This window comes from Nannospalax galili, unplaced genomic scaffold, assembly GCF_000622305.1.
Source record: "Nannospalax galili isolate Female #2095 unplaced genomic scaffold, S.galili_v1.0 scaffold50, whole genome shotgun sequence".
Classification (NCBI taxonomy): Eukaryota; Metazoa; Chordata; class Mammalia; order Rodentia; family Spalacidae; genus Nannospalax; species Nannospalax galili.
Genome location: NW_008328749.1, coordinates 778,669 through 790,863, shown reverse-complemented (window position 1 = coordinate 790,863; position 12,195 = coordinate 778,669). Strand labels below are relative to the sequence as shown.

General features: G+C 41.6%; 1 protein-coding gene across 2 annotated transcripts in view; it reads left to right on the top strand.

The window, feature by feature from the left end:
- Slc4a4 (solute carrier family 4 member 4) overlaps nt 1-12,195 on the top strand; it is a 476,303-nt gene that overhangs the window by 83,929 nt on the left and 380,179 nt on the right. The window lies entirely within an intron of this gene.

The following is a 12,195-nucleotide window of genomic DNA, read 5'->3' as shown; positions in this document are numbered from 1 at the left end:
GCAAAAATTGCTCTTTTACAATAGGGCCAGTCTTATCTCTGAGAGGCCTCATCATCTCTTAAAGTCTCAGCTCTTAGTACTATTGTAACAGCAGTTCAGTTTCAGTACGAGCTTTGGAGAGGACAAATATTCAAACCATAGTATTCTGTAAGGCAAGCTATCATTCCTCTCCCATTTATTCTCTAGTCAGATCTAGGAATGAACTTTGCAACCCCTAAATTTGATCATGTGTCACCCTTGTTTATAATTCTTCAGTAGCTTCTGATTGATCCTGTAATAAGATATTATTCCTTCTTGGATCTGTAACACTCTATGAGATCTAGCTTCTTCCTCCTCCACCACACCTCCTGCTATTGCCTCTCTCCTTTGCTCACTCTGCTCCACGATCACTACCATCACCTTTTGTCTTTCACCCTCAAGTGTCTGATGTTTTGTCTGTCTGGGTTGCTTTTCCTACACCCCTCTCTGCAGCTGGCTCATTTAATAAGCTATTACTACATTAGATCAAAGTACTCCATCCCAGGATTCACTCCTTTATCTTCCTGTGAATTTATATTGTTTCTCTTTCTAATTGGAATTTAAGTTCTCCGTAGTAAGTGACCTTGTCTGTCCTGCTTCAATACTTTGCTAGGTCTTGTGAGAAAACAATATGGAATGCCTATTTTTACAAGTTTTTTTTTTTTTTTTTTTTTGTCTTTTTGAGACAGGGTCTCCCTGTAGCCCCAGCTGTCCTGGAACTCACTATGTAGACCAGGCTGGCCTTGAATTCAGAGATCCACCTGCCTCTGCCTCCCAAGTGCTGGGACTACAGGTGTGCACCACCACGCCCAGCTTACAAGATTTTTCTTAAAGACAGGGCCTTTATAACCCCACCTGGCCTGGAATGCACTATATAGATCAGGCTGGCCTAGACCTCACAGAGATTTGCCTGCCTCTGCTTCTTGAGTGCTGGGATTAAAGGCATGTGTCACCACACCCAGAGTTCCATAAATAATTTTAAATAAATGAGTGCAAAATGGTTTAACACTAGATGAAACTCTGTTTCATTCACCATGAATATTTATCTGTATTTTACTTAAACCTATGACTTTGTAAAGGATGACTTTGCATTAAAGGCTACAGAAAAATAAAAACTTTCAAATTTTTTTTGGGCTCATTCTGAACTTTCAAGGGTTTCTTACTATATTTAACTTGCAATTTTTACTTACTAAATCTTCATTTATTCATTGTTCCATTTACTCATTCAGTTTAAATTTCTGGTTAAATTTTTTGTTTAGTAGCATGAGTTTGCATGTGTGGGTATGTGTGCCATAGCACACATGTGGATGTGAGAGGACAACTTTGTGGAGTCCGTTCTCTCTTTCCACCTGTACATGGGCTCTGGGGATCAAACTTAAGTCTTCAGGCTTGACTAATCAGAAGCAATCATCTTTACCCTTTGAGCCATCTTGCTGGTGGCCTAATTAACCTTTCACAGGAGTCCACTATATGTTTGGGACTCTACAGAGGAAAAAATGCAGTACACAGATGTTTAAGACACATGCCTTATTATTATTATTATTATTGTTATTGTTATTTATTTTATCTTTTTTTTTTGAGACAGAGTCTCCCTTTAGCCACAGCCTGCCTGGAACTCACTATGTAGACCAGGCTGGCCTTGAACTCTCAGAGCTTCATCTGCCTTTGCCTCCCAACTGCTGGGATTAAAGGCATGTGCCACCTCGTCCGGCCAACATGGCAAGTGTGTGCTTGTGTTTGAGACAAGAAAAGGAGTTTCAGAGGTAATGTTTAAACACAACAACATTAGCAGCTAGATCAATCAGTTATTTTAAAGTGAATATCAGGAAATAGAAGAGGTTAGCAGCAAACCAGCCTAACATGTTTTATTTTTTAGAGCCAATAATTTTTTGGGGGAAATGAGGACAATATATCAATAATATCTATAGCCTCAATACATGGTTATAGTGGGTCATATAAGTGGCATATTCAAATGGAGAAGAAGGGGTTCTTTAGGGCTTGAGTAGTTGCAGTTCTTATTGTTGTGATGAAATGCCCTATAAAAGCAACTTGAGGAAGGAAGTGTTTATTTTGGCTCCACAGGTTGACTTTATAGTCCATCATGGCAAGGAAGTCATGGGGGCAGGAGCTTGAGGTAGTTGGTCACATTATATCCAAAGTCAGGAAGCAGAGATGAATTCTTGTGTTTAGTTCTCTCTCTCTTTCTCTCTCTCTCTCTCCCTCTGTCTTCCCCTTCCTAATCTCCTCCTCCTCCCCTTCCCCCTCCCAACCTCCCCCTCCTTCCTTCTCCTTCTTCTTCAGTTCAGGACCCCAGCCCATGAAACACACTTCCCACATTTCTGATGGGTCTTCTTTAAACATCCCCACGAGTCCATTTCCACAGTGACTCTGAATCAAGTTGACAATCAAGATTAGTCCTCACAGGGCTGCACTAATCATGGAGATAATAAGGTTGAAATAGCATTTGAACTGGAGGCTTAAAAATAAGGCTTTCAATCAGTGGGGATTGAGATAAAACGAAAGCATTCCCATTAACATAAATGGCACCAGAAAGGGACTGGGTCCAAGAAGATAAAATCTATGATTAGGAAATGCATTGAGTGGAACATTGAGCTACGTGTGGGATCCATACAGTTAGTTGAAGTCAGGGTATAGAAGGTAAGTAACTAAATCCAAGCTAAGAAACTTGGACTCCTTTCAATAGCTGATGAAGAACTACTGGAAGTTTCTTGTTTGTTTTGCTTTGCTATTTGAGGGAGGGTAGAGTGTTAATGAAAACCGTGCTTTAAGACTAACCTGGCTTTGAGTGCAGCCTAGACTGAGGGGGTAGGAGGTTGGGAGCTTGGAGGCAAGGAGCCCAAACTTTAACCGTGAAAGATCAAATGCCAAGTAATCTCAACTTTTCCTATGCATCCAGGGGTAAGATGAAGAATCTTGGTATGTTGGGAAGAGCTTGGGCTTAGGCCTAGGTGCATACAGTGGCTTCAGAATGTTGGTGCTTGTGTGACCAAAGATTAGTCATTTCATATTTCTTCTTTTTTAAAATGTTTTATTTAAACATTTATTTAAAATGTTTTATTTATTATTTTTATTTTATGTGTATGGGTGTATTGCCTACGTGTATGTCAGTGCACCTATGTTGTGCAGTGCCTGAGGAGGTCAGAAGAGGGTGTTGAATTCCTTGGAACTGGAGTTTTGGATGGCTGTTAGTCACCAGGTGGGCATTGAAAAAGTGAACCCGGGTCCTCTGCAAGAGCAGCCAGTGTTCTTAGCCACTGAGCCATCTCTCCATCCCCTCACTTCATATTTCATATTTGTATCCTCAATTGTAGAATAAGGATAATTTTGATCCTGTACAGAATTTCTATGAAGATTAGGAAGTAGGTGGCAAAAGTAGCTACTGTTCATATTGAATATAAATTGAATTTATTGAATTAATTATTTTATATTACACTGGACTATTTCCATTTGTCTGAACTGATGGTCTATGCTAAAGAAATAGTAGGAAATCAATTTGTTAGCAGAGCTCCATCATACCTTGTATGAAAGATTTTCTTTGGAAGTCTCTGAAAAATCACCTCCATTTTCTTGATTACTTTGCTCTTTATTCAAACACTAATTGCAGAGTCAGGGAAGCCTTTGAATAGTTGTTTCTCTAAATGGAATGTCTTCACTCTTGCCAGGATGGGCAAAGTGTTAAATAAACAGTCAATACTTCAAAATTTTTAATTTAATCAAAGAAAGAGTAATAGAATTTGAGGACCACTGACTGGGCAATGAGAGCTGTCCAGCATTCGTCTACCTTGTTCCATTCTCCTCTGCTTTCTTCTTCTTTGGGGTTGTAACCCTTTCCCTACACTAGGATGCCAAGTTGTGGGTTCAAATGCATCACTAAACCTGTGAAGAACAGGAGCACAAGAGCAATCTGAAGGCTGGTTGCTTCCTGGATCAAAGTTGTTTCAGCACTCAGGTGGAAATTTCACTGGAAGGGAATTCACCTATCAGGCAATAATTTGAGCAGACTCTCCCTAGTCCAGTTTCTGGTTTATGCTGTACTGTCACATTTTTTATTAAATAGTGACTTTCTTTATGCTTAACTAAGAATTGCTAAATGAAAGGAAGCATGTTGGCATTTATCACCAATTCCTGTGTGATTTTGGGTGAGATGCTAGTCCTTTTAAAAATGGAGGTAAAAGCTTTAGAATCTAATTTAGGGATAAAGATTTCTAGTACCAGGCATCACTTAGATACCAAATCAACATGAAAATAACCCCAGAACACTAAGAAGATCATCTCTCCACCTTTTAAAATGAAAAGTCAGAAAGATAAAAAGTCACAGTATAAGCAAACACTGTGGTGTTACCAGTTCATGGGACATCATTAATGGCTTTCAAACATGTTGTACATTTATCACATACCCTGGTGGAAGAAGTGTGGGTAGGCAGCACATATGTATAATTGCAATTAGAAGAAAACACCACTGAATCTCATTTTAAATAGGCATCATAAAATGGATTCATGCTTTTGTTTTGTTTGTTTGTTTCTTTTTGGAGACAGAGTCTCATTATGTATCTTTAGCTGGCCTAGAACTTGGTATATAGTCCAGGCTTACGTCAGACTTATAGTGATTCTCCTGCTTCTGTCTACTGAGTACTGGTATTGCAAACATGTGCCATCATTCCTGGCCTGTACTCATATTAAAAAAGAAAATAAAACCAAGGTACAGTATTTCCAAACCTCTGTTTGCAGAACTGAGTGTTCAGGAATATACACAGAGGTTGATATGGGTTTGCCTGTGCTCTGTCAGGTATTGAGTCTGAGAAATGGAGAAAATGTGATGTGATATTGTGTGAGGATTTTTCCAACAATTAGCTAAGGCTATTGGATCAAATGTTTAAATTCCTGGAGAAAGGCCAACTCCCACTCCAAACCTGCTTAGATTTCAAAGAAATTGGACAGAATTGATTATGCATAAAAACATGGGGAGTTTGGAAAGCCATGGAGCTTCTTCTCAAGAGAAGAGTGATATTATTATCAACAATAGGTTATGAATATTACATGAGCTGACTTATTAGAACAGTCCCTGGAACATGGTTGCAGCTATGTTGGTGTTTGAGGTTAATATTACTATTTGTGAGGCCATCAGGGTTTTCATTGCTAGATGGTGGAACCCTCCAACAAAAAGCCCAGTTGACCCAATGTTTGTCAACAATGGGCGAGCCTGGAATTGTGCTGAAATGAGTAAAAGCAATGTTCAATGAATCTAAAAAGATGGGCTGTCAGATGAATGCCCTTGTTTCCTAGCCATATTTTACATTTTTGTTTGATTTACTTTTATGTTACATGTATGACTGTATTTCTTGCGTATATGTAAGTGGACCATGTGTGTACAATGCCCGTGGAGGTTAGAAGTGGGTGTTGGATCCCCTGAAACTGGAGTTGAGGACAGTCATTAGCTACCATGTGTGTGCTGGGAACAGAACCTGGGTCCTCTGCAATTCAAATTTAAGTTAAAAACCAGCAACCTGCTCACATGGTTAAAATTCCAAAAGAGCAGAAACAGTCCAGTGAAAAGTCTTCCTTCCATACTCGTTCCCCATATTTTCATTCCCTATCCTGGGGGCAAATGTGGCTTTTATTTGTTCTTTTTTTCTTTACAGAATATTTTCTGCACATATAAATAAATATGTTGGAGCTGGAGAGATGGCTCAATAGTTAAGAGCACTTGTTGCTCTTGCAGAGGACCCAAGTTTGGCTCCTAGCGACCACATGCTGGCTAAACACTGTTCTCAACTCCATTTTCAGGGGATCTGACACCCTATTCTGGCCTCCATGGGCATTGAATGCACCTGATGCACTTACATACATGCAAGCAAAACTCTTTATACATAAATAAACAAACAGATGTAGTCTAAAAGGTACTATGTATGAAGAATGATGTCTTAAATATTTGGGCTATCTGATTTTCTTTTTGATTTATTTATTTTCATTCCATGTGTACGAGTGTTTTGTAGGCATGTATGTAAGTGCATTTGTGCATGTAATACCTACAGAGGCCAGGAGGGGCACAAAAGGTCCACTGGAACTGGAGTTAAGGATAGTTGTTAGCTGCCATGTGGGTGCTGGGAACTGAACCTGGGTCCCTTGCAAGAACAGCCAGTGCTTTTAACTGCTGAGCCATCTCTGCAGCTTCACTTCCCCTCTTTTAAAAATGTTTTAATCATAAAGACAAATTGTGGTTAAGTAAGCCTCTTCATTTTTGATGTTCTAAACAGTAAGAAGGTCAATTATTTTTATAAGTAATTATTCCATTCCTACTGTGTGTAAGACATTGCCACATGCTGTTCATACTGTTAAGTTGCCTTTACATTTTTCCACAGTCTGTATCTTAATGTTGAGATCTGTATGCAGACTTCATTTCTGAGCAGGCTTCCCCAACATCCACCTGAAAATAGCCCTGCCTTGCCTTGTGAGCTCTGTTACATCTCTGGGCTTTATTTCTTAGAGCCAAGGGAGTCTATAATTTTCCACTAGTGTTTCATGTGTAGGAACGAAAGGATAATCTGGGATAAAACTCCCCTGTCCATATCATCTACCCTTTCACAGCATGTAGCATGCCAAGATAATTCAAATTATTGTACCTTTGTTTACTTGTCAGCGCCACCACTCAGGAACACTTCTTCAGTGAAACCATCTCCTGGAAGAGTCTTTGATAAAAAACAAACAGGTCCATAAGACATATTTATTGGGCTGAGGAGATAGCTCAGTTGGTAAAGTGCTTGCCACGTAAACATGAAGATCTGAGTTTGAGCCTCAGAATCAAAATTTTAAAAGCTAGGCATGATAGTACAATGCTTGTAATTGCAGTGCTGGGGAGGCAGAGACAGGTGGAGTTCTGTGGCTCACTGGTCAGCTAGACTTGCCTACTCGATGAGCTCCCAGCCACTGAGAGACTCTGTCTCAAAGAAAAAGATGGACAGTGCCTAAGGAATGGTACTCAAGGTTGTCCTCAGGCCTGCACACACACACACACACACACACACACACACACACACACACACACACACAACCATTTGTTGCCTGTGTGGATGACCTAATCATTTTCTGTGTTGCGTCAGGAGTAGGAAACCGAAAAGCTAAAAGGACAGATTTGCTCAGAATGTTCTTTCCCTGGTGGTGGTGGTGTGTGTGGGGGGACACTTTAAAAATATTCATATTTAAAAATCTTGCAAGATTTCCCATAACAACATCATCTGGCAGATGTGAACTTGCAAAGTCAGCTGTTAGCTACTTTTAAGGAGACACAGGTGCTGTGGTGTTCAGGATAGGCCTTGCCTAGGGAGCAAAGCAGTGGCATGTGAATGCTTTGGGGCCAGTTTGATCTAGTGACAGGTCAGCCTGCAGGGAAACCTGGCTCTGAGTGATGGATCAGCTATATCTACACCATTCAAGCCACAGGCAGAAATGAAAGGGCAGCTTTGGAGCAGCCTACCATCTGGTCTTATTCATCTCCTAAGGAGGTGGGAGGACAGCAGGACACAAAGGACAAGCACCTGTCTGTGTTTAGGAAGAGGCTGGCATGAACACACACACACACACACACACACACACACACACACACACCAGGGGGTATTTTTGGCAGGGAAGTCTAACATAACTATCTATTATCTTACCTAAAAGCAGAAATTTTTTAATCAGCCACAGGTTTGAGTGACTTGGTAACTTGTTTGAAGTATGCCCTTTCTCTTCCAAACAGAGAGGCCTGTGTTCTGTGCTGTGTTATTCTGATCCATGAGAGAATTCCTGTAGGAGGAAGAAGCTAGAAGATTGGCCTTAGGTCACCAAACAGCACCCAAAGATAAATGCACCAATAGCATTCTCAGAGATTTGCATGTTTCTCTATCACTGTACTGTTCCAACTTATCAGAGGAAATTATTCTGGTATTCTTATGGTGTTATTGTACTTTGGGGTAATTTATACCCTTTGATTTGACTGCTGACAGAGCTGCAGCAGAGGAAGATTGACTATCTTGCCTTCTTCGACATTAACAGAGATAGGATCCTGTTTTTAGAAGTCATAGCCTCTTCTAATATTTGATTTTAGGCATGTGTCCTAAAAATGATAGTTGGGTATGATTGAGAGCTTAGTTGTTAAAACAAGTTGTTAAAGCAACTTGTGACACATGTTTAACCAAGTAAAATTATTTTTCCCAGCTCATACTATGCTGGCAGCTTGCAAGAACCAAGTTCACTTTCCTCCCCGCCTCATAAAAAGGGGCTGCAGCTATTTTTAAATCTGGGTTTGTAGAAGGGAATGCAGATTATAAACCTAGGTTAGTTGAATTTATTTAGGAAATTTTCAGGCTGAATATGAAAATTTTAAAGTCTAAGTGAAAGAAAAATGAGGGAGCTATCTATTATCCAAACACCTGTCTGTCTGTCTGTCTGTCTGTCTTTCTTCAGGGTTATCCAAGACTGGTTCCAGACTGAGAAGGAAAAGTGATCTCATTTTCTTACTCTTATATAAGGAAGTGGTTAGCCAAATGCACACAGAACAGCAAAGTTAGTGACTACTGTTGCAATATTGTTTAATAGCAAAACAATTCCAAGTCAAAACAAACACCAGCACAAAGAAAATCCCCATTCTGTGTAGCAAAAATACTTGTCAAACTTCTACAAGTGAGTCACCTATTTAAAAATGACTCCTTATGGAGAAACATTTTTTATCAGCCAATGAAGTCTGTAGGTAACAAGGTACAATGTATCCATTATCACTTTTCTATTTGGGTCCCAGGATGAGATGTACATGAATGTTACATTAAATTTTTTTTAAATTTAATAACCACATGATTAGAAGAAGCATTTCACTACAGCTTTAACATATTCAGTAACATTTTCCAGAGCAAGGATACATCTCTTTCAAAAGTGGCTGTAAATTTTTAGGTTCACAGTTGAATTAATACAGTTATACAATAACTCCAGGACAGACATCCAAATGATATTTCCACTTGTCTTTCCTAATTACTGGTTAAATGAAAAGCCTCCAATAGAATATATTTATAGGTTCTGCTATATAGTGAACAAAGCACTTTACACAAAAGTAGCAAAAAGTCATCCCTTTTCTTATTTTATGTAATGAAGAAACAATAGAAAAGTCTTTAGGACCTATTCAAAACCACACAAAGATTGAGAAAAATTCTACAGTAATAATCCTATCTGCAGGTCAGATCTATGCCCTATCCTCATTCCACAATTAATAGCAAACCTATAGGTTGTATTATTTTTAGTGCATAGAACATTCTTGTTTTAGAATCACAGAACGCCATGCACATGAGCCCAGGAACACACCTGGACTAGCTCATCAGAGACTCATCTTCGGTGTTTGAGGCAGGAAGCTTCATCACCTGCTGCCACTAGATGGTGCTTGTAATTGAAACAAAGCTGCTTTCTCCAGCCTTTCTGTTTCCTTTAGATGTCTGTTAGACCTTGGACGATGGGAAAGAAACTTGATTAATAAGCTAAATAGTAAATGGGTGCTTCGGAATGTCATTAAGCATAGAGAATTACTGGTTAAAAAACAAACACACTACTGATAAGTAGATTATACTAATCCCATCAATCTTTTTTTTTTTTTTTTTAAAGTTGAACCCTGGCTTTGCTCCTGGTACTTAGGCACTGTGCTACTGAGCTAAAGCCCAGTCATCCCCTTCCCCCCACCTTGTATTTGTAATTGTGTTGTTATTGAGACAAGTCTTGCAATATAGCCCAGGCTGGCCTTGAACTCACTATGTAGCCCAGGCGGCCTGGAACTTGAAATCCTTTTGTCTCTACTTCCTATTTATTGGAATTACAGGTGGACTCTACCACACTCAGCTTTCTATTCATCCCTTTGTCTTCAAGTTTTGTGAACCCCAAGTCAAAAACCAATAAATAAATCTTTCTTTGGGGTCATAAGGACACATGGTATTTATTGTTCTCACCTGGAAGGCAAAAGCAAAGGTGACCACATGCAGAATTGAGGAAAGTTAATCACTGACCTTTCAAAGGGAAGCACATGTGTCTCACCCACTGGACAGTAATCAATAGGAAAAGAACTGGAACCTGCTCCTTTAATTGTGGGATAGCAAATAGCAAGTGGAGAGTGATAACAGAGCTAGTTGGCTATTTGTCAAGGGCAACTCTTTTTCTCATTAATTTAAGACTCATATCAAACCTTGCCCCACAGTACTCGCATTCTCTCCCTGCCTCCCACCCCTCTCACCAGCTCTGTACCCCTTTCTGTGCAAAATGTTGCCAATCTTCATAATGAAATGTTTCTGGGGGTACCTATCAGTTTGCATGAAGGACATTTTGACAGTTTGTTGCCGAGTACATGGAAAATGTATTTCTTGGACTTTTCCTTTCTCAGACATTCGTTCACAATTATAATGAGAAATTGCCAGCTATGTTGAAATACATAATCCACAGTGTGAAAAACTTCTGATCAGCAGTGGCAAATTCTTAATACAAAAGTGACTTCTTTATGCTTGTGAGTTTTCGGATTGCTGATTTTTGCTAACTCTGTGTACAGAAGTGACAGTTACTTTAAACATCAGTTTAGAACAAAATGTAATTTCTTAGGGGAATGCTGTAAAGTTCACTTTTTCTTCCCCATTCACTGTCCAATTTCTCCTGTTGTTGCAGTAGGTTATGTAGAATGTGTGAACATGTATGTGAGCCAGATGTGACAACAGCCAAACACATGACATTAGAACAATTTAATTTCAGACATTAGTCAACTTGGGGTGATTCCCAGTGCTTTCTGAGCGTTGACTAAGGGCTTTACACGTACAAGCTTTCGGAAAAACACAAGGTCTGTATCTGCTCTCCAAGCCCCAGAGAGGGACCACAGATCTCCAGTTTTAGATAGTGAAGGAAAAAAAATAGTGCCTCTGTCGTTAAATTAATTTCACCCTTTCTTCCAAAGTTCTCCCCTAGTGTCTTACAACTCAACACTGGAGAAAGTGCCTGAACCAGGAGCGGCCAGCCAGTGCGTGAAATGATTCCTCTTGAGCTTTTTTTGTGTTTGGGCGGCTCTGTGGAGAATGAAGACTGACCAGTGACTTTCACACATATAACAGGAAACATAGGCGCGTGCATCTTACGCTGTGTGGTTTAAATCCATTAATGGCTACTCTGTAGCAGTTTTCAGAGCATTAGATGGTGTCTGTGCCAATAGCCTGTTCGTAACTTAAAGGGTGACTTAACTGATCATAATAGTGCTGGGTCATTGATATATTGTGCTTTGCTTGGCAAAGTGTAATTAATTAGCCTCAGCAACAGTAAATGCAATCACTTCGCAAGCTAAAGAAATCCCCTTGAATGGCTGAGGGTGTCTCCCTAACTCCAGTCGGAAGCTACCAGTGACATAAACGAAGGGCAAGTTGTAGGTCTGCGATCCCCACAGACAGCTTTTGCTAATAAAGATGAACGGTGACTTAATACTGAGTTCTGGCAGCACTTGCTTTACCATCACGCCTCAAGTTTTATAAAGTAGAGTCAGGAAAGATCTGGGCTGGAAAACGCGTGCAACTTCAGGTTCCCCCCAGCAGGGATCTCAGGCGAACCCGGTGAAAAGCTGGACCTAGCAGTCGGCTTGGGGCGTGGGGGGAACCGAGCTAGGGGAGATCGCGGGGTGGGGAGCTGGGTCCCAGCCGGCCTCCGGCGGGCGCAGCACGCGGAGCCCGAGACCCCGAGGAGGCGGTGCGGCCCGAGGCCCCTCCCCGCTGCCGATGCCGGGCGGCTGACGCCGAGCGACGGCCCGGAGCGGAGGGGGCCGGGCAGGCGGGCGCGAGCGAGGGCAGGGCAGGGGGCCGGCCGAGGCCACTCGCCGCTTTAAATATGGATCGCGGGCTCGCGCTCGTGGCACAGTCTCGGCCGCCGCCGCCTTCCCCATCCCCAAGCCAGACTGGTTGCCGAGGGGCGCCCGGAGCGCGCAGCGCGGCTGCAGCGTCGGTTCCCCGCAGACCCGCGGACAGCCTCGCGCTTGTGCAGCAGCCGCGGGAGGCCGAGTAGACGGAACCCCGCTCGGCCAGCGGCCCGCACCTCCGCCCGCGCCGCCGCCTCCCGGAGCGCGCGTCCACCCGGGCGCCAAAGTTCTGAGTCCTGCCCCGTTCGCCCTGCGTCCGGCCGCGACAA